Raw genomic sequence first — 20,869 nt, 5'->3', positions numbered from 1 at the left:
GCCTCATTTTATGCTGCACAAGTCTTCAGCGAAGAGTCATTAATGGTAACAGCAGTGGAAATAATAAGGCCACTTCACATACCTAGAGCAGTTTACAATCTGCAAAACACATCCGCACACATTAACCCGTTTGTAAAACAAATAGGGAAAGGGTGACTTTTCTATTACACGTAGGACAAAAAGTGAGATCCGAGGAGATTCAGGGACCAAGGAAGTCTTAGAAGCCACGTCAGCGATTTCTCGTCGAACACTCTGACGCTGGCAGCCGCTTCCCCAGCCTACACTCTGTTCCACGACGAGGGCCACCAGCATTCTCAAACCTCAGCTTTCAGCGCATGGCTTTCTTTTCCACCACACGTAGGAAAGAAAGGGAAGAAATGAAAGGGAAACAAAAAGTATTCCTTGGGCAAGATGAATGGAAAAGTAACTAGACTCTCCCTTCTGGAAGCCTTGTGGAAGATGAACACATTCCTTTGAATGACCAAATTTTTCTCCCAAATAGACTTGTTCACACTCAAATTGTTCACAAAAGAGGACAACTGCAACTTACTCTGTGTGAAGAACCACCCCAAATCCAGGCTAAATGGATTTTTAGGAGCACACGGCACACACACACACACAGCTTCCTTACGGCCATCACCCGTCAGGGAACAAAGCTCAACTTTGTTATTGTGGTAAAACGCATGTAACGTAAAACATACAATCTTAGTCATGTTGAAGTGCACAGGACGATGGTATCAGGTAGAGTCACACTTTCTGCCGCCATCACCACCATCCATCTCCGGAATGTTCTCATTTTCCCAAATGGAAACTCGGTTCCCACTAAACATGAATTTCCTTATTTCCTTTTCTCCCTATTTGAGGGCAGGTGATTGCTGGGCTCATTTGTTGTTTGTCGAATTGTCTTTTGAAATTTTGATCTCAGGGCGTCTGGGTGGCTCAGTCAGTTAAAAGTCTGGCTCCTGATTTTGGCTCAGGTTGTGATCTCACTGTTTGTGGGATCAAGCCCCAAGTCAAGCTCTGTGCTGACGGCTCCGAGACTGCTTGGGATTCTCTCTCTCTCTCTCTCTCTCTCTGCCCCTCCCCCACTCATTCTCTCTCTCAAAATAAATGAGAAAAAAATAAAATTTTGGTCTCATTTGAATTAAAAATATTTCGAACAATCAAGTATCTGAACACTAGTTAGAAGAAAGAAATGATTGGCATTATATTGTAGATGAACTACATGAATCCTAAAGCATGCTACATGAGCCTTAAAAACTGGCAACAATGTTTCTTTTAGATTTCCTTTAAGACCTAGAAGCTGACACAGTGAGATGCCACAACCTAATTTCTTTCCATTACACCACACTGCACTTACCCCACTCTTGTAGTCATTTGTCTAAAATATAAGGTATGAGTTTACTAGGCAGCCTAAAAATATGATAGTTAATGTGAAATATGATTTCTCTTTCAAATATTATCTAAGAAATATTTATAACGTTTACTACATTTTTCCCGCACAAGCTAAAGACGCATTAGTCACTAAATCTGAACGTATTTGTCCTTCTCCTTTCTCTTAATTCACTTTAATTTGGAGCTATTTTTTTCCTTAATACCTCATCTTATCTTTATAAACACTTTATCATATAAACCAAGAAAATATCTACATATTCTTCTAGTATACAATTCAGTCATCTCTGTGATGACTCTGTAAAGCCAAGTAAACAGAGTTAAGATTAAACGACAAGTTAAGGGTTCCAAATACAGGATCAACTTTAAGAAATGGACAAAAATGTTTAAGGTCTTTGAGTCAGACTAACAAAAAACACATGTGAAAACATGAACCAAGTATAGAGGAGACATGAATACTGTTCAGAAATCTGCTGGTTTTCCTCAAATGTTTCAGACACGGATCTAACATTATCCTGAAAAGGAAATGTCTTAGTTGGTTTCTTCCTACATTTCAAAAAAAAGAGAGAGAATTTTGGGGGCACCTGGGTGGCTCAGTCGGTTGACCGCCCAACGTCAGCTCAGGTCATGGCTTCAGGGCTCCCGAGCTCTAGCCCAGACATCGGGCTCTCTGCCCTCAGCACAGTCTGCTTCAGATCCTCTGTCCCGCCCCTCCCCCTGCCCCTCCCCCACTTGCATTCTCTCAAAAAAATAAATAAAACATTTTTGAAAAAAAAGAAAATTTTGACTGCTGGTTTAAGCTCTAAGTCAGAAAGGGACTCCACAACATTTTCCTAAAGAAAATAAAACCACCACAAACACTTAAGTGTTTTAAGTGTTTTGTTAAGGGTAGCATAACATTCTTAAAAAAAAAAAAAAGAGTAGCATAACATTCTTTAGACTTTTATAATCGTATAGTGCAGTCGATTCACAGAATGACCATGGTCATATGGGTCTTGCTAAACTGAAGTATCATTATTCCTACTCCCTTTCGTTATTTAATCATACAAATGTTTATTCAGCATTATTATACACACAGGAACTTTCTGTAGGCAAGAAATACTGACAAAAAACCAGGCCTTAATGATGATGTTCACAACACTGTACGACAGTGATCCCTATCAAGGATAAAAATGCACAGGTACAGGGGTGTCTGGGGGGCTCAGTCGGTTGAGCGTCCGACTTCGGCTCAGGTCATGATCTTGCGGGTCCATGGGTTCGAGCCCTGTGTGGGGCTCTGTGATGACAGCTCAGTGCCTGGAGCCTGCTTCGGATTCTGTGTCTCCCTCTCCCTCTCTCTCTCTCTCTCTCTCTGCACCCCGCCCCCACACTGTCTCTCAAAAATGAGTACATGTTAAAAAAAAAAAATCACAGGTTGCTACATGAGCTCACAGCAAGGATACCTAACCTATTACTTAGTTTTGATAGTTGAAAAAGATTTCTTGCTTTCCTAGGAGGTACAGGCTGACCTGATCTGATACCCTGATGTTCTCCAGGGAAAAGAGAAGGGGGTAGAAGGGAGAAGAAAAAGGTTTTCTAAATAGTTGAAACTGAATACTCAAGAGCTCATAAAGAGGGGTAGTCTTCCGATTACCCGTAATGGACTAACACCAGGCTACGTGGGCAGAAATCCTCCTTTAGTGTTTATGGGGCATCTTATCCCCAGGGTGGTTAGTGCTGGAAAATTAGGTCCTGAGTCTTGGTCCCCAGAGTTCCTGAAGGCAGAGAGACAATCCAGAGACAGTCCTGTGCCCTAGAAGCCTGGAGTCTTAAAAGGTAGAAGGTAGGAAAGCCATTATTTTTCACCCCAAGAAATTACCTTTAGTTCTTTCAAGCTCTTTCCTCTTTTTTTTTTTTTTTTATTTTTATTTTTTTTTTTTTTTAATTTTTTTTTTTCAACGTTTTTTATTTATTTTTGGGACAGAGAGAGACAGAGCATGAACGGGGGAGGGGCAGAGAGAGAGGGAGACACAGAATCGGAAACAGGCTCCAGGCTCCGAGCCATCAGCCCAGAGCCTGACGCGGGGCTCGAACTCACGGACCGTGAGATCGTGACCTGGCTGAAGTCGGACGCTTAACCGACTGCGCCACCCAGGCGCCCCCCCAAGCTCTTTCCTCTTGAATCTATTCGTACTGTATTTTCAGAGTTGGCCAAGCCTGCTCCCATGACAATGTCATGGCCCTATTTACACCTGCTCAATGGTTTTCCAGTTTCTTTTCTTTTCTTTTTTTTTTTTTAATGTTTATTTTTGAGACAGGGAGAGACAGAGCATGAACGGGGGAGGGTCAGAGAGAGAGGGAGACACAGAATCGGAAGCAGGCTCCAGGCTCCAAGCTGTCAGCACAGAGCCCGACCCAGGGCTCGAACTCACAGACGGTGAGATCATGACCTGAGCCGAAGTGGGACGCTTAACCGACTGGGCCACCCAGGTGCCCCATGGTTTTCCAGTTTCTTAGGGCAAGGTGCAACCTACTTAAGTTTGGCTGGAGGCATGAGGCCTGACAGGGCAGAGCCTGGTTCTCATGCCTCACCTCCCCTAGCTATTCCTCACTCAGTTATCTCCTCCTGGTGTCCCCAACCTATTTGTAAATGTTGTTCCTTCTGCCTAAAACACTTTTCCCTCTACCCTTAGAGACCCATATCTACACACTTATCAGATCTTAGTTTAAATGAGTTGTGTCCTGGCAAAACTTCCCCCACCCAGAGAACAGGCCTCCTGTAGCACTGATAACACGTTGCCATTACAGAGTTATTCCCCCCAAAGTTTGAATTTTACATTTATGTTCCCCACTGGCCCGCAGCTCACAAGCTCATGAGATCAGATACTCGATCCACTTTCCACAAGACAAACACATAGCAAGCTTTCAGTAGATATTTGCTGAACTCACGAACGAATACATGAAATGATAATAATGAATGAGTGGATAAATTCAGTGGCTTAAAATATACTTTTTCTTACATTTTGCAGCTTCCACAAAGTGTTCTGAAGTGCGAACACCATTTACAATAATTCCAGGACATACACATTATATTCATATATAACAAATGTCACTCCTGAAGAGTTGATGGCAGAACAATAAAGAGGTATTTCGAAAAGAAAACAGTAAAACACAAAGGCAGCTGGAAAATTAATTTTTTTTTTTTTTGAGAAAGAGAGAGAGAGAGAGAGAGAGAGAGAGAATCGCAAGGCTCCACACTGGGTGTGGAACCCGACATGGGGCTTGATCTCAAAACCCTGAGATCATGACCTGAGCCAAAATCAAGAGTTAGGTGCTTAACCCACTGAGCCACCCAGGCGCTCCACCTGGGAAATTATTAATCATGTGCCACATTTCCTTTACTTAGGGAAAGCTATCCTGTCTTAAACACTGATTATGGTAAGGAGAGACAGTAAAATTCCAAGAGTGACACTTCTTAGAACAAATTTACCCTTTCAAAATAGGAATCGTGTTTTATAAGTATTTCTTGTAAACCAACAAGTTGATACAAATTTACACTTCTAAATAGTTTTTGTCTCCCTCCAAAATGCCAGCAAACCAGAGAAAACCAAAACCCCTTTGGTACTTGTGTTTTCCCTGAAACCTGCAGGAACCATGCTGGGCGCAGCAGGGGGAGGGTGATGAGTAAAGCCTGCCTCTAAGAAGCAATGGTGTCACCAGCCTGTGGCCTGTGTTTCAGGGCTGGAAATCCAAACTTCACTACCAACTCAGAAAGAGACAATAAAAAATGGCCCCGGTTGTTCTTTATTTCCTCAGAAATGATACTTAAACTGAGCTCGCTGAAGAATGGACTCCAGCGTGTGGGCTGGATCAAACACTCAACTTGTATTGATTAATGACTACTATGTAGCAGAAGCTGGGCCAGGCCAACCAGAGAGAGGTGGTTGCCCCTCTCCCAGGGCTCACAGCTCGGCTCGAAGAGAGACACAATTAAACAAGTGGTTGCAACATATTCTACAAGCAACAATAATAATAACTAAAGTTATACTCAGCCCTTCGCATGGGCGGGCGCTATTCTAAGGCGTTTATATTTACCTCACTTAATCTTAAAATAACCCTCTCAGGTAGTTACTATTTTTATCCCCATTTTTATACACAATGAAATGGCACAGAGAGGGTTAGTTCTTTGTATAAAATAACAGAGTGGTGAGGCTGGATTCAAATGTAGGCATTCTGACCCCAAAGACCATTCTTCAAACCCACTCTATCAGCCTACACTTACGTTAAGTAGTAGACCCCACAGCATTTAATATGAGCTAAGGCTCTTGTCACAAAGTCCTATTTCGGACGTAATATTATACATAAACAATAAACACCTGTGTATCTACCACCCAACATATAAAGTACTGTAAAGACTGCCATGTCCTTTTGTTGTTTTTTTAATGTTTATTTCCTTGTTTGGGGGGGGGGGTGGTCAGAGAGGGAGAGAGGGGCAGAGAGAGAGGGAAAGAGCTGTGCACTGTCAGCATGGAGCTCGATACAGGGCTCGGACCCATGAACCATGAGATCCTGGCATGAGCCAAAATCAAGAGTCAGATGCTTAAGCTACTGAGCCACCCAGTCGCCCCTGTGTCCCTTTGCTAATTGCATTCTAGTCTTTACATTTCCCCCAATCCTACCACTCAGCCCTGTTAACCAACAATCAGTATCAGGGTGTTTTTATTCCTGTATACTGTCCTCATAATTTTATATATATATATATGTATGTATATAAATTACACACACACACACACAATTTGATAATGCTTTGCAGTTTTGATTATAAATGATATTTTACTGTACATATCTTTCCACATATTTTCCCCAATCTTCTGATATTTATAGATCCAACTTGTTGATAAACATTTAATATTGATTTATAATTTCTAAACTACTGCAGAAAATATTACAATGAATATTCTGTATGTTTCTGTGTGCACACAGGTAAAAGTTCCCCTTTATATACTATATACATCACTATATATTACATATATAGTATCTACGCCTATATTACATATAACATGACTACTGCTGAATTCCCTGTTCAGTGTCATTGGTCTATGAACCCATTCCTGTGTCAATAATACATTTTCTTAATTACACAGCGGCTTTACAATAACTTTTATTTAGAAGACCAATCCTCAAACTTTGGTCATTCTTTTCAAAACTGTCTCAGTAAAACCTTGGTCATCCATATACATTTTAAAATCAGCCTTCAAATACCAAAGGGGAAAATTACTTGCATTCATCGAACTTATGGTACCTTCACAAATTTAATGAGACACAATTAACATCTTTATAACACTGAGTCAGCTTCGATGGACATGTGCCATCTGTCCATTGTTTCTGGACTTACTTCATATATCTTGAGAACATTTTAAGATGTTCCTCCTAAGGAGGCGCTTGGGTGGCTCAGTCGCTTAAGCGTCCTGCTCTTGGTTTCGACTCAGGTCATCATCTCATGGTTCGTGAGTTCATGCCCTGCTGTCGGCAGGGAGCCTGCTTGGGATTCCCCCTCCCACTCTGTCTCTGCTCCTCTCCCCCCGCCCCAGCCCCCATGCACACACTCTCTCTCAAAGTAAATAAACATACATACATACATACATACATACATAAATAAATAAATAAAGTTCTCCCTAAAAGATGTGCATACATTTCATCATTTTCATTTCTAGGTATTCCGGTTTCTTTTACAAAAAAAATTTATATGACATTTCCCAACTCTCTTTGAAGTAAAGGAACACATTTTTAAATTTAATTCTAGAAAAAGTGAATTTGCTAACCTCTTCTATAGTTCTAATAACGTACAGATCTTGAAGTTTCTATGCAACTGTTAACATCTTTGAATTAAAGCAGATTTGATTCTATCTTTCCAGTCTTTATATTTTTATGTATTCCTGCTACCTTCCTGTGCATTCCATGGGCACTGGCACAATGCTGAATTAAAAAGGAATGATTCTACTCTGTCTCCCTTGGATGTTGTTTGCAGTAGGTTTGGGTAGATGTGTTTTCCTGCAGAAATAGATTCCCTTTGATTCCACATTGCTGAGGCTCATTTATAATAAATTATATTGAACTTTAGCTATCTTTTTCCATGAGAATATCTATTATCTCTACGAATATATTCCATTGATAGGCGTGCCTGGGTGGCTCAGTCAGTTCAATGTCCAACTTTGGCTCAGGTCGTGATCTCACGGTTCACGGGTTCAAGCCCCGTGTCGGGCTCTGTGCTGACAGCTCAGATCCTGGAGTCTGCTTCAGATTCTGTGTCTTCTCCCTCTCTCTTTGCCCCTCCCCTGCTCATACTCTCTCTCTCTCTCTCTCCCAAAAATAAATAAACATTAAAAAAATAATAATATAGTATCCAGAAAGTGAAGGAAAAGGAGGGGACACGGCCGAAAGCCGCTGAGCTACACACCCTGAAAACACATACACGCTCGCACTCCGTGGGACACACAGTGTGCCGCATACAACACACGCTCAGGACCTTGGTGATGCTGAGCCTCTCCATCAGCGACAGGAATCTGTACACGCTCACAGAGGTCGTCCAATTCAGTTACTCTTCCCACGCACGAGGCCCCGCCCGGTGGCCACTGTTTACCCGGCCAGACACCCAGGGCACCCGTCAGTGTCCGCACCCATCACCACCACAGCTACCTGTGCTTCCTGCTTGCTCTCCTCTGTACGTGACAGTTTGGTGGCACCCAGGACAGCTCCAGTTTATACAAGCTATCTTCCACTAATTACCTGGGGCGCCCCCCCCCCCAAAATAAAATATGAATTACAGTAGGTTTTCAGGTATTAAACTCTGCCTGCACTCTTGGTATAAACTCCACTTGGCTATATTATATAATTGCTTTCATTTTGCCTTTAATCTACTGAAAGCTCTTCTTTTAATTGGGAACTGCCTTTTCAATCTGGTTTTCTCTGAACAGTGCTACTGCTTTTTTTTTTTTTTCCAGGGGAAAAATAAAGCACTTTAGGAGGGAATCAGTTATAACATTTCTGGTGCATCCCCAGATTGGAATATCATGTAGCCATTTGTGATGATGTAAATCATGCTTATCAACATGAAAAGTTGTTCACAATAAGTGAAGGGACAGAACGGTATAACAAAATAGTCTGAGTAGGATATATTTTAAAGTGTACATACAGGTATGAAAACAACTCTGAACAAATATATTTGAAAATGTTAAAAATGGTTCTCTCTAGGGACGTCTGGGTGGCTCAATTGGTTAAGAGTCCAACTCTGGATTTCGGCTCAAGGTCACGATCTCACAGTTCACAGGTGCACAGCTTGTGTTGGGCTCTGCTCTGTCAATGCAGAGCCTGCTTGCGGTTCTCTCTCTCTCTCCCTCTCTCTACCCCTCCCCTGCATGCGCACACGCTCTCTCTCTCAAAATACACTTAAAAAATAAAATAACTTTTAAAATGCTGCTTATGAGAAAGTAGAATTTGCAATAATATTTGTATTTATTCTTTGCATGTCTGTTGGCCCTGTTTCAGTGGTTTAATATATTAGTTATCAAAACGTGGAATAGTTTTATAAAGCTGACAGTGTAAGCGGGCCACCACTCATGGTCACCTTCTACGTCGTAGGTGCTAGACTAATAATTCACAGAAGTTATTTCCACCACCCAGACAACTGTGCGCGCTACCCTTCTTTCAGGGGAGAAAACTGAGGCTTTCTCGAGGTCATGCAGCTGGTGAATGAAGGAACTGGAATCTGAATTTTGGTCTTTGTAATTGTAAATTCATCCCTCGCAAAAACATGACTGACCCAGTACGTGATTAACATAGGTCACAGGGCACTTCACGCCAGCATTGTTTCATTTTCGGATGAAGTCTCACTGTTACAATGAGGACCCTGGATACGTTATATCTTAGCTGAAGGATGAATTCTTTCTTTCTCCATGTATTTGAACCAAAGTGCAATAACTTAGAAATCTCAGTTAAGCCTAACCTTACTTGCCACACTGGATATTACAAACGACAAAGCTCGTACAAATCAATAAGAAAAGGGAGCGAGAGACAGAGCAAGAAAGGCAGGGAGACAAGCACAAGGTCTGCAAAGCTGCAGCTTGCCATAAGTTCTGAGTTTTGCAATCCCGATTTTAAATCTTGCTTTGAGTGTTCCGGCAGACACAGATGATAGGAAAAATCCTCTGAAAAAGCTGATTATACAACATGGTGCATAGAGAAATGATGAGGAAAAATAAGATTCAAGTCTTCTCAGCTTTATAATAAGCATCTTGGTCTTTCTGCTTACACATTAGATTGCAAGTCCTTTTATGGATGAAAAAAAAATATGAAAGTCTACTCTTACATTTCCAGAGATCATCTTAGGTAACCTAAAAATTCTTATCTCCTAAAAGGAAAGTACTCCTAGATTGACAACTTTTCTCATTCTTCAGTAGGCTCTCTACCAATGTACTTGGACTGATACCTCAAACGCAGGACGTACCAGGCTTCTCCCAAAGAGCCGTGGAGAAAAAATGCACTTCCTTTCTTCCAAGAGAGACGCGTGAGTTTATGCCTTGTTCCTTTTTTGTGGGCTGGTATTTTGGGGGTTTGTTAGTCTTGAGCAAGAGGTCTGTGACTGCGATCTATCTTCCATTAATTACAAGGATACAAATATGCCTACATCCTTCATGTACCAGAAACAGCCAGAAAACATCGTCCCAAGAAAGTTCTATCGGCGATGACATATGGTCTGTTTGGACCCATCCCACGGCGCTGGTTAGATCAACACACTTAAGCTTTCAAACAACAAAAATACTTTACATCCTAAAAGTTCCCTTACTCTAGGCTCCCTTACTATTAGGATCAAAGCAGCCCTGGAGGGCACGACTGGGCTTCAGTCTAGCCGTGTGGCAATCACACAATCCATCAAGTTGCAACTGTGCCTTCTGGTTTTCTGCAGTATGCTCAAATCCCCAGTAAACACCCCACCGCCCTTGTCCTACATAAACTGCAAAACTGTTTTTAGGATTTATATTGCAAACACTCTGGAAGATCTGATTTATTTCCTCCTTCCATCCCACTGACTAAATTTCCGTATCATTTGTCTACAACTCACGTTTGTCAAGTATCAGACATGTTTTCATTTTTAATATTTCTACACAGATGACATTTCCCCTGCCTATGGTTGACAGCTGCACTGTTTCTCCTTCACCGCTCATGAAGAGGACAGACCTAGGTCGAAGGGCCCAGGCTTCCTGGTTCCATATTTAACTCTTCTTATTCAATAAAACTGAACCCATGTTTGTGCAGCACCCACTGTATACTAGACACATTTTTTTTTTTACCTTGATGGTTATTTAGAATCTGAGAATAAGTGGTATTCCCATTCTATCGGTCATAACACTGAGACTCAGAGAAGCAAATCATTTGCACAAGTTCCACAGCCATGACAAAGCAAAATTTGAATACAAAGTCTCTCAAAATTTCATTGTTTCTGTTACATTACATGACTTAATAAACAAAAGTAAACAAGTACTAACGAATTCCTGCAAATAAGTGATACAAACAACTTTATTTTTTTTTAATTTTTTTTAACGTTTTGTTTATTTTTGAGACAGGGAGAGACAGAGCATGAACAGAGGAGGGTAGAGAGAGGGAGACACAGAATCTGAAACAGGCTCTGGGCTCTGAGGTGTCAGCACAGAGCCCGACGTGGGGCTCGAACTCACGCACCACGAGATCGTGACCTGAGCCGAAGTCGGCCGCTTAACCAACTGAGCCACCCAGGCGCCCCATCAACTTTAATGTTTATAGCTAAATGAGTAGGATACCATTACAGAAGATGCCAATAAATGGAAAACGTCCTCAAAATACCTTATGATCCAGTAATTTTAGGACTAGGTGTTCACCCAAAGAAAACAAAAACACTAATTTGAAAAGACATAGGCACATACATGCAAATGTATATTTATCACAGTATTATTAACTCTGGCCAAGATAAAGAAGCAACCCAAGTGTCCATCCACAGGTGAATGGATAAAGAAGAGATATACACACACACACACACGCACGTATGCACGCACACGCACACACACACACACACACAAAGGAATGTGTGAGGATGAGATCGTGACATTTACAACAACATGGATGGATCTGGGGGGGGTCTATGCTAAGTCAGGCAGACAAAAACAAATACCATATGATTTCACTTATATGTGGAGTCTAAAAACCCAAACTATCCAAACACACAAAAACAGAACCAGACCCACAAATACAGAGAACACACTGGGGGTTGCCAAAAAAGAGAGGCGTGGGGGGTTGGGCAAAATGGGTGAAGCGGAGAGAAGAGGTACAGTCTTTCATTATGGAATGGATGTCATGGGGATGAGGTAGAGCACAGGGGATACAGTCAAGGGTACCGTAATGGCGTTGTATGGTGACAGACAGTAGCCACACTTGTGGTGAGCTTAGCATAACATACAGACTTATGGAATCACTATGCTATATATCTGAAACTCAGAATAAAAACTCAATGAAAACACACGTCCAAGGAAATTTTCCCAGGGACAGGCTTTCGTTCATTAATTCCCCAACGGTACATTGAGTGTTTACCTTCTTCCAGATACAAATCTAACTTCTAGGGCAAGTTCATTGGAAACATGCACTAGGTACCTGCTGCCATGGTATCTGTACCCTAGAAGAGGGAGGTAAGAGGCTAACTAAACAAATAAATTTTTTAAAAGATACTATTAGGTTCTGATATATGCAAGGATGAAAAGAAATCACAGTAATATACTAAAGAGGGCTCGGGGGTCTCCTTATCTGGGTTGTCAATAGATGAGGCCTTTGAACATCCTCCACAGCCATCATAATAAATGTATATCTGAAAATCCCTAGTATCAAATGGCCATCAACAGAATTTTATTATTTATTGCATGGGAAGGAAAACTATTAAGGAGACACTTGAGCGATCAGTAGTGGCCATAAATACTATGTTTTCTGTACAAATGGGTCTTCTGTAATTACTTTGATGTGGTACAACGTAACATTTTAAACTAGAACATTTTGAGGCCAAATTGAAATCAGAGTTGCAGTTTTTAAAAAAAAGAAGCTTGTTGCATTCAGTCTCAAAAACCATTTGTCATTAATCTGTATCCTGAGACTTAGAACAGTCTAAAATATTACCTAACACACAAATCCATTCTCTTTCCGTGTGTGTGTGTGTGTGTGTGTGTGTGTGTGTGTGTGTGTGTATGTGTATGTGTGTGTCGTGCACTAGGATCAGGACTGAGACACGAGTCTGTTTGACTCCAGAGCTATCACACCTTCCATTATAAAACAGTGCTTTTTAAACATACCTTTCAGGTGGTTATTCAGCATATCCAAGTTGTTAATAGTGTGGTTTCAACATAACGTTGGGTTTTGATTACATTCACTAAAGGAGCTAAATACTGACATATAAAAAACCAAAACTGTAGCAAAATCCAACGTGTGTAGTGAAATGTAAACATCTTGTGTAAGGCAACAACAAAAATTTCTCATTTTCAAAACCCAGAGCTCATTGCTGAGTCTCCTACTGATGAACTCATGTGACCACCGTATCGTTGGAAGTCTAACCAGGCAGTGTAAGAAAATGGAATGACTAGCAGTCATTCCAACACGAGTTCCAATGGTGACCTGCTTCTTTTTTTTTAAATTTTTTTTAGTTTATTCATTGTTTTTGAGAGGGAGAGAGACAGAGACAGAGCACGAGTGGGGGAGGGGCAGAGAGAGAGGGAGACACAGAATCCAAAGCAGGCTCCAGGCTCTGAGCTGTCAGCACAGACCCCGACGCAAGGCTCAAACTCGTGAACCATGAGATCCGACCTGAGCCAAAGTCCGATGCTTTACCGATTGAGCCACCCAGAGGCCCCATGACTTGCTTCTTTATTAACAAGCAGTAGGCACTCTGTTATGTGCTAAGAGGCACCACTAACCCATTACAGGATTTTAAGCGAAGAGGTTCTTCCTCCATTGTCTGAAATACAAAGTGAATTTATTAACACTTGCCTTGCTGACTTTGCAAGGTGATGTACCAAGCGCCAGATACTGAGGTGAGTGTCTCTAATACGCCATCTTGACACAGCACCTCACTGTCCCCATCAACATCAGGGCTTCGTTAATTGAAGCCATTTGGCAGGTGAGGGGAAATAAGGCCCCAGAGGAAAGTGAATGAAAAAGTTCTTTGAAAGATGTATAATGCTACACAAAAGTGATGAAATAATAACCACCATTATCATTAAGCGGGGAGAGGTAAATCGTGCTGTATGAAAAATACTATCCGCTAGAGCACCCTGGAAACTGTATCCATCTGCCTGATGCAGTTCAGAACAACAAGACGTTTGGTCAGGGCTCACTATACGCCCATCACGGTTCTTACATTTTTTTAATGTTTATGTACATATTTTGAGAGAGGGAGTGCACGTGAGTGGGGGAGGGGCAGACAGAGCGGGGAGAGAGAATCTCAAGCAGGCTCTGCAGTCTCACAAACCACGAGATCATGACCTGAGCCGAAATCAAGAGCTGGACACTTGGGGCACCTGGTGGTTCAGTCAGGTAAGCGTCTCACTCTGGATTTGGGCTCAGTTCATGATCTCACAGTTCGTAGGCTTGAGCCCTGCATCAGGCTCTGTACCGATGGTGTGAAACCTGCTTGGCATTCTCTCTGTCTCTCTCTCTCTCTCTGCCCCTCCCCCCGCTCTCTCTCTCCCCCCAAAATTAGTAAATAAACATTAAGAAAAAAAAATAGTTGGGACGCTTAACCAACGAAGCCACCCAGGGGTCCTGGTTCTTACATTTTTGTCCAAACTTTTACTCAGTAATCTTCAAAATAACCTCACAAGACACACACTATTATCAGCCCCATTTTACAGATGTGGAAACAGAGAGGGAACAGCCAGTAAATGGCAGAGCTGGGATTAGAAACCAGGCAGTCTGGCTCCTAAGCCAGGGTCTTCAATTATTAACACTGAACTACTTCTGTGAAGTAGGCTGTAAAGGATGCAAACCAATTAGCTGTTTATTCAACAGGCCTAAGGAACAAACTGCCGGATTATTTGTCCTCAGGTACAAAGCCTTTCGGCCGTTCTCCACGCTCAGTGAGGTCAGCCTGATGTACTGGAAGGAGCCTGGGTTTGGCCATCAGTTTCCAACGGTGGCTCCGCCCAGATCTGTGCATCCTCCATGACCTCTTTATGGTTCTGCTTCTCGTTTGCAAGCTAAGAAAAAGAAAATCTATTCATCGGGGGTTTTATAAAATCAAGCACAGTCAGCACAAATCTTGGTGCAGCCATGACGGGCACTCAGCAAATATGAGTTTCCTTCTTTCTCCGATCCCCATACGTGACATCAGTTCAAATGATTTACTCTCCCATAAATTGCTTAGGAAAAGGTAAGAGAAAGGCCTGAGGTCATGCAAGGCAGGTTTTAGATGAACTCTATATTGTCTTGAGTCATACGGTAATCTGCTTTGTGAAAATAATGTTAGCCAGTGTATCAATAAATAAGCCTTTTTTTTTTCTCCCTAAACAGTAGGTATTGATTTTCTCAAGAGTCTGTATATTCAATGTGATACACTGGTGGACTGATCTGGTTTAGTAATTCCCGGCTCAGCTCTGGACTTGCCCGAGCCATAGGTCTGCCTGACGAACCACACACAGAGCAGAAGTGTCTTCCAACTGTTAGGACGTATGACGCCTTACTACCTGCTAGTAAATCACACTGATACCTGACAGCACGTGAGCTTTCTATATTATAAACTGTTTCCGAGGCTTAGTGAAGGGCATAATTTTAATCGGTTGTGTGTAAGAACTTTAGAAGCTTCCAGGATCTCACGCTAAAACTTTAAAGAGTTCCCGAAGTAGGGGGGGGGAAAAAAAGCAGGTGGCAACCTCACCATGTTGTTTCAAGACCATGATTATTCTCTGTGTGGTAACTCTGCTGTTCTAACAGAATCAGATATCCATGTTTGTGAGAGAATTTCTCACATTACACAGGCTCTTTAAGGCTGTCAAGCTGAATTTTTAATTACAGGTTAACACAATTAGTTTAATTATTACTAAAATTAGTAATTTTATGGCCCTGTTACATCTAAATCCCAACCTGTGGATGGTATTAGAGACGAGAATATATATACTTACGTTGAGTCTTTGATAGACGCTAAGCTAAAAGCAGTAACAAATACAGTGATTGTTGCAGAACCCACAGAGCTTATGAATTGCCAATATTCGTCAGGAATTCTAAGGAAGTACTTTAAACTGTTCTTATACGTCAGTATTTGCAATGTAAGTTTCAACTGTATCAAACTTCATCTTTTAATGATGCAATATACAGTTTATATATGTAGAAAGGGTGCAAAACGGTATTTCTTGCTTAGTCCCAGCGTTAAAAACATTCTTTAAGATTTTAAAAACTGTGGGGAGACCTGGCTCAGTCAGTTGAGTGTCTGACACTTGGTTTTGGCTCAGGTCCCGATCCCAGGGTCATGGGATCGAGCCCTGCACTTAAGATTCTCTCTCTTTCCCTCTGCCCCTTTCTCCTACTTGTGCTCTCTCTTAAAAATTGTGAAGAATGTTAAACTTTTTTATACATCCCAAATAAGTTGAAAATGGGTTTGATATTTATCAGTGGCAAAGCATAACCATATTGCAAGGGAGAAAAGCTTCGAATTGAAAGATTATTTAATAATGCCCCTTTAGACCAGAATACAGGGTGGGAAATGTAACTCTCCTCTAGTACAAACAATAATTTGTTAAAGCAGCTGTGTTGGGGAAATTGTAACAGACAATGTTTTTTTTAATTTTTTAAAATGTTTTTATTTATTTTTGAGACAGAGAGAGACAGAGCATGAGCATGGAAGGGGCAGAGAGAGAGGGAGACACAGAATCCGAAACAGGCTCCAGACTCCAAGCTGTCAGCCTAGAGCCTGACGCGGGGCTCGAACTCATGGACTGTGAGATCACGACCTGAGCTGAAGTCGGACGCTTAGCCAACTGAGCCACCCAGGTGCCCCGTGTAACAATGTTCAAGCAAATTAATGAAGCAACAATATCCATGGTATAGTTGGATATGCCAAGTGAAAACGTGTTTCAGATTAATGTTTCGCCTGGAGTGCTACTCACTGAGGGGTTTTAGCAGGTTTCAGTTTTTGCATGTAGAAACTTCCACAGCCTTCTTTCAGAAAAATTACCAAGATGGGCCCTTTATGATAAATATAAAATAAGAATATAGCCATTATTTTTGAAGGATATGAGAAGCTATTCTAAAATTGGATGTAGATGCCATGAACAAGGTAAATTTAGATTGGACCGGACCGAGACGGTCCCTTAAATCGTTTTATTTAAAACAGATTAATTTTAACACTGAGTACCAAATGATCAGCTTCTTGTCATTGCCATGAACTGAACAGTGATGGTCAGACCAAGCCCAGTGTCTGGTCATGGCAGCTGGTCCCACAGGAAGTGGATGTCTATTCTCTGGAGGCAAACAGTTAGACTGTCTTTGGTTCGGGGAACAGAGAGGAAGACGAGACAGAGGAGAGGGAGAGGGGGCACAGTTATTACATCACATTTGTTACAGACGTATAAATAACACAGATGCTACTTGTGACATTCCTTCATCGACACATTATAGCTGAGTAGCTCTTAGTATATAGAATCCTGGTGACAGTAATAACAACTATAATGGTAGCTAATGCTCACATATGTCCTTTTGATTTGCCAAGTGCTGTTCTAAGAACATTATGTAGATTGTTTCATTGACTCTTCATAACTCTGGAAGGTAGGTGCTACTATTATTCCCATTTAGTAGACATTGAACCAGAGGCACAGATTTTACCAGGATCACACAACGAATGACTGGCAGATGTGACATGCAAGCAGGCGGCCTGCCTGCAGAATCCACACCCTTCATTCACTTTTAAGAAGTAGGGTATAGATGAAAAAGAGGGCTCTTACTACGTTTCAAATCCATGCCGTGCTTATTTTTTTCTTCATTGTATTTGTTCAACTTTATAGGACGTTTCCATTATTTCTGATTTATTTCTCCATGGATTCCATTGACTTACATTTGCTGACTTATTTTGGTCCCTAGCTCCGTGTACATCCCAGGCTAACCGGGACAAGAGAAAAAGTGGGCTGAATAACTTTATATTTAGTCTGCCAATTTTTCCTCCTCCCCTGAGCCCATTTGATTCACTTCTCTCATTTATCTATTTTTTAAAAACACTTATACAAGAATTCTTTATTGAAAATAATATAGAATCTATTTCCACTTGCCCTTTTATTGTAAGCTAGTAATTAAAGCTGGAGTTTTTATCAAAACACACTGAGTGGTTGGGAGAAATGCCCTTTATTTAATTACTGTGAATCCCTGTAGAGCTACATTCTGGATAAATTAAACTCACTGGATAGAAAGAAAATGATATTTGAATCTAATAGATTACAGAGTTAAGACTGAAGACACTAAAAAAGAACAAGAAAAAAATTATGAGTCCAAAGTGGAGGTGCTTTTGAATAGCTGCTGTGTTTATTGTAACATTACCTCTGTTGACACTTTTTTTTTTTAAACAAAAGCTCAAAGCACTAGGCTTGCATTCCCAGGGTCTAAATTACTTTATGACTGACTGTTCATAGTAATTTATTTTGAACAGACCAATGCCCCAGTGAATCAAATACAAATTCCTCAATATGCAATTGAAAATATTCCGTGGATAGGCTCTATGTCAGTAACATAACAACCTCTCTCTTTGTTTTGCAAAGCAAATCCATGCCCTAATGAGATTAATTGACAGGCTTCCCACACTCCTCTCCACCCCTTAGAAAGTCCCCCTGAAACCTGATTTCCATTCACTTCATGCCCCTAACACCGCTCTCAAAAGCCATAATGGAACTTCTGATTTCTGCATTTAAGGGCCACTCTATTATCTCAATTCTAGATGGCTCTCAACACTGAAATACTTGACTGATACTAGACATTGACTCGCCTAGATCAGCACCCTCTGATCGTCCCTATTATTGCCAATTCCCTGTCTCCTTTTTGTTTTTGTTTATTTCTTAAAATTCTGGCTCTCATCTTTTTTTTTTCAAGGAACACAACAACTTACTCATTAACAAGCAAAACACAAATGAGAAGCTATTATTCTTCAGCTGACTGACTCTAAAAATATTTTTTAATCTTGACTTCCCCAAACTATTTGAGATTTAAAACTTAATCCCAACTAAGAAGACAGTAATTTTCCCCTCTTAAATAAATTATCTGTCTGTAAAAGGGGAAGCTTAATATTATTTTTTTCTTTACAAATACAGGGAGTATAAAACAAAATAGTGTATTATACCATATAATGGACTTCTAAAAAAATACCCTGGTTATCCAGGGATTTAGTATCGGGACAATTATCATTATAATCAATAATATTAATATATTACTTCAATTGAAAATCACTGGCATAGTTCTTATTATGTGTCAGAAATTGTGCTATGTACTAACAACAAAGAAATTCATAAGGTATATCTACCATCCAAGAACCTGAGGTCTTTTAGAATCTGGCAGAAGGAAACAATGACAGCTGTAACAAGGAACTTTAACTTGGGTATTATTCTATTCTTCTACAAAATTCTCCCATATGTAACAGAAACCAGATGATTTTAGATCTTGATGTCTATTTTTCAATCTCCAAAAACCATACAACTTTTTTCTATTTATTAAAGTAGAAATATTATATTCATCTGGTAGGTTACTCAAGGCTCTTTTAATCTTTACTTATTTTTGAGAGAGAGACAGAGTGTGAGCAGGGGAGGAGCAGAGAGAGAGAGAGAGAGAGAGAGAGAGAGAGAGAGACAGAATCTGAAGCAGGCTCCAGGCCCTGAGCTGTCAGCACAGAGCAGACACAGGGCTCAGACTCACAAACCATGAGATCGTGACCTGAGCCAAAGTCAGACGCTCAACTGACTGAGCTACCCAAGCGCCCCGCAAGGCTCTTTTTAGTGCAAGAGACAGAAACCCAGCTCTAACAAGCTTAAACCAAAGAGAAGTTTTAGAGGCACCTGGGTGACTCAGTGGGTCAAGCATCCGGCTTTTTATTTCAGTACAGGTCATGATCTCAGGGTCGTGAGATCGAGCCCTGTGTCAGGCTCTGTGCTGGGTATGGAGCCCACTTAAGATCTCTCTCCCTCTCCCTCTCCCCCTCCCGCTCACTCACACTCTATCTCTCCCTCTCAAAAAAGCAAAACAAAACAAAGGGAAGTTTCATGCATCCACCTGCAAAGTGGACAGGTCATGACAAGGGAGTGTGTGGGGCACAAAACACCTGTGTGCACCCAAAAGTATGAACAGAAGGAGGTAGAGCCTCTACTCTTTCTGCCACGTGACACCTTTGTCTCTATCACAGACTCCCTCCACCCACAGCAGGGTATAGGGTTGACAACAATGCCTAGCCTCAATGTTCATGTCTCAAAGCAATACCAGAATGAAGGGTAATTCCAACTGGTGGGAGAATTTATTGGTAGAACCATTCGCCCCTCCCCCAAAGATGAAAAGGTTCTGTTTCCAGAAGATAGGAAGAGCTGGGTGTGCAATGGAAAAATGTCTTCGCAGCACAGGCTTTTAACAAAAAAGCAAAAATACCATCAATGAGAAATTCTAGTTAAAATCGTTAGAATGGATAAATATTCCTAGGAAGGAAATTAAAGAAAGAAGGCAAAATGAGTAACAATATGAGCCAGTGAAAAAGACAGGGAATCGGGAGCAAAAATTCTACCAGGTGAAACCAGACAGTGCGTTAAGCGAGTCTAGGGAAGATCGTTCCTGCTAGCCCCTCCCCCAGGGACCAAAGAACTCTGTAAGCACAGGAATACTCATAGACCATTGGAGAATTTCATTCAAATTTATCAATGGGATCAATTTAATCAACATTAAATTCTTTCAATCGGTATTAATAAAATACCTAGTTCAAGGCACTCTACTGTGGTCTGCAAAGAATAATTTTTTTTTAAGTTGCTAAGAAACCTTTCTTACCTCAAAACCCTATTTTGTTGGGATATGCAACATCCACGGTGCATTTCCTCATATCGTCATTAGGCACCACTAGACTGGTATGAAGAAACCTCAGAGGCAGAAGAGAGGTCAGTTCGTTTACGGTAAGATTAAGGAAGGGGCAACACTGGCAGTGGACTTGGACGCACGAAGTTACATGTTCTCAGCATCACACAAAAAAACTAAGTAGTAAATCTAGGATGAGAGTAGACATGGCCAGAGTGGGCACGAGCCTAATGTAATGGACGTCATGGACGTCAAGACCAAAATCAGACACACAATGGCTTATCTTTTATACCCTGGTGTTTTGGCACCATCCTGCTTTCTGAAAATGTGCTGTGTGCAAGAGAAACGTGGAGACTCCAGATAATGAGGGTTGGCTAGTTTTATCTGCAAAGGTCTTTACCACATCCTCAACCTAGCT

General features: G+C 41.2%; 1 protein-coding gene across 1 annotated transcript in view; it reads right to left on the bottom strand.

Moving 5' to 3' along the window:
• The window catches only part of GPM6A (glycoprotein M6A), a 352,146-nt gene that overhangs the window by 160,831 nt on the left and 170,446 nt on the right, over positions 1-20,869 (bottom strand). The window lies entirely within an intron of this gene.

The sequence above is a fragment of the Panthera onca genome, chromosome B1 (genome assembly GCF_046562875.1).
Source record: "Panthera onca isolate mPanOnc1 chromosome B1, mPanOnc1 haplotype 2, whole genome shotgun sequence".
NCBI classification, from domain to species: Eukaryota; Metazoa; Chordata; class Mammalia; order Carnivora; family Felidae; genus Panthera; species Panthera onca.
This window is presented reverse-complemented; position numbering and strand designations above follow the sequence as displayed.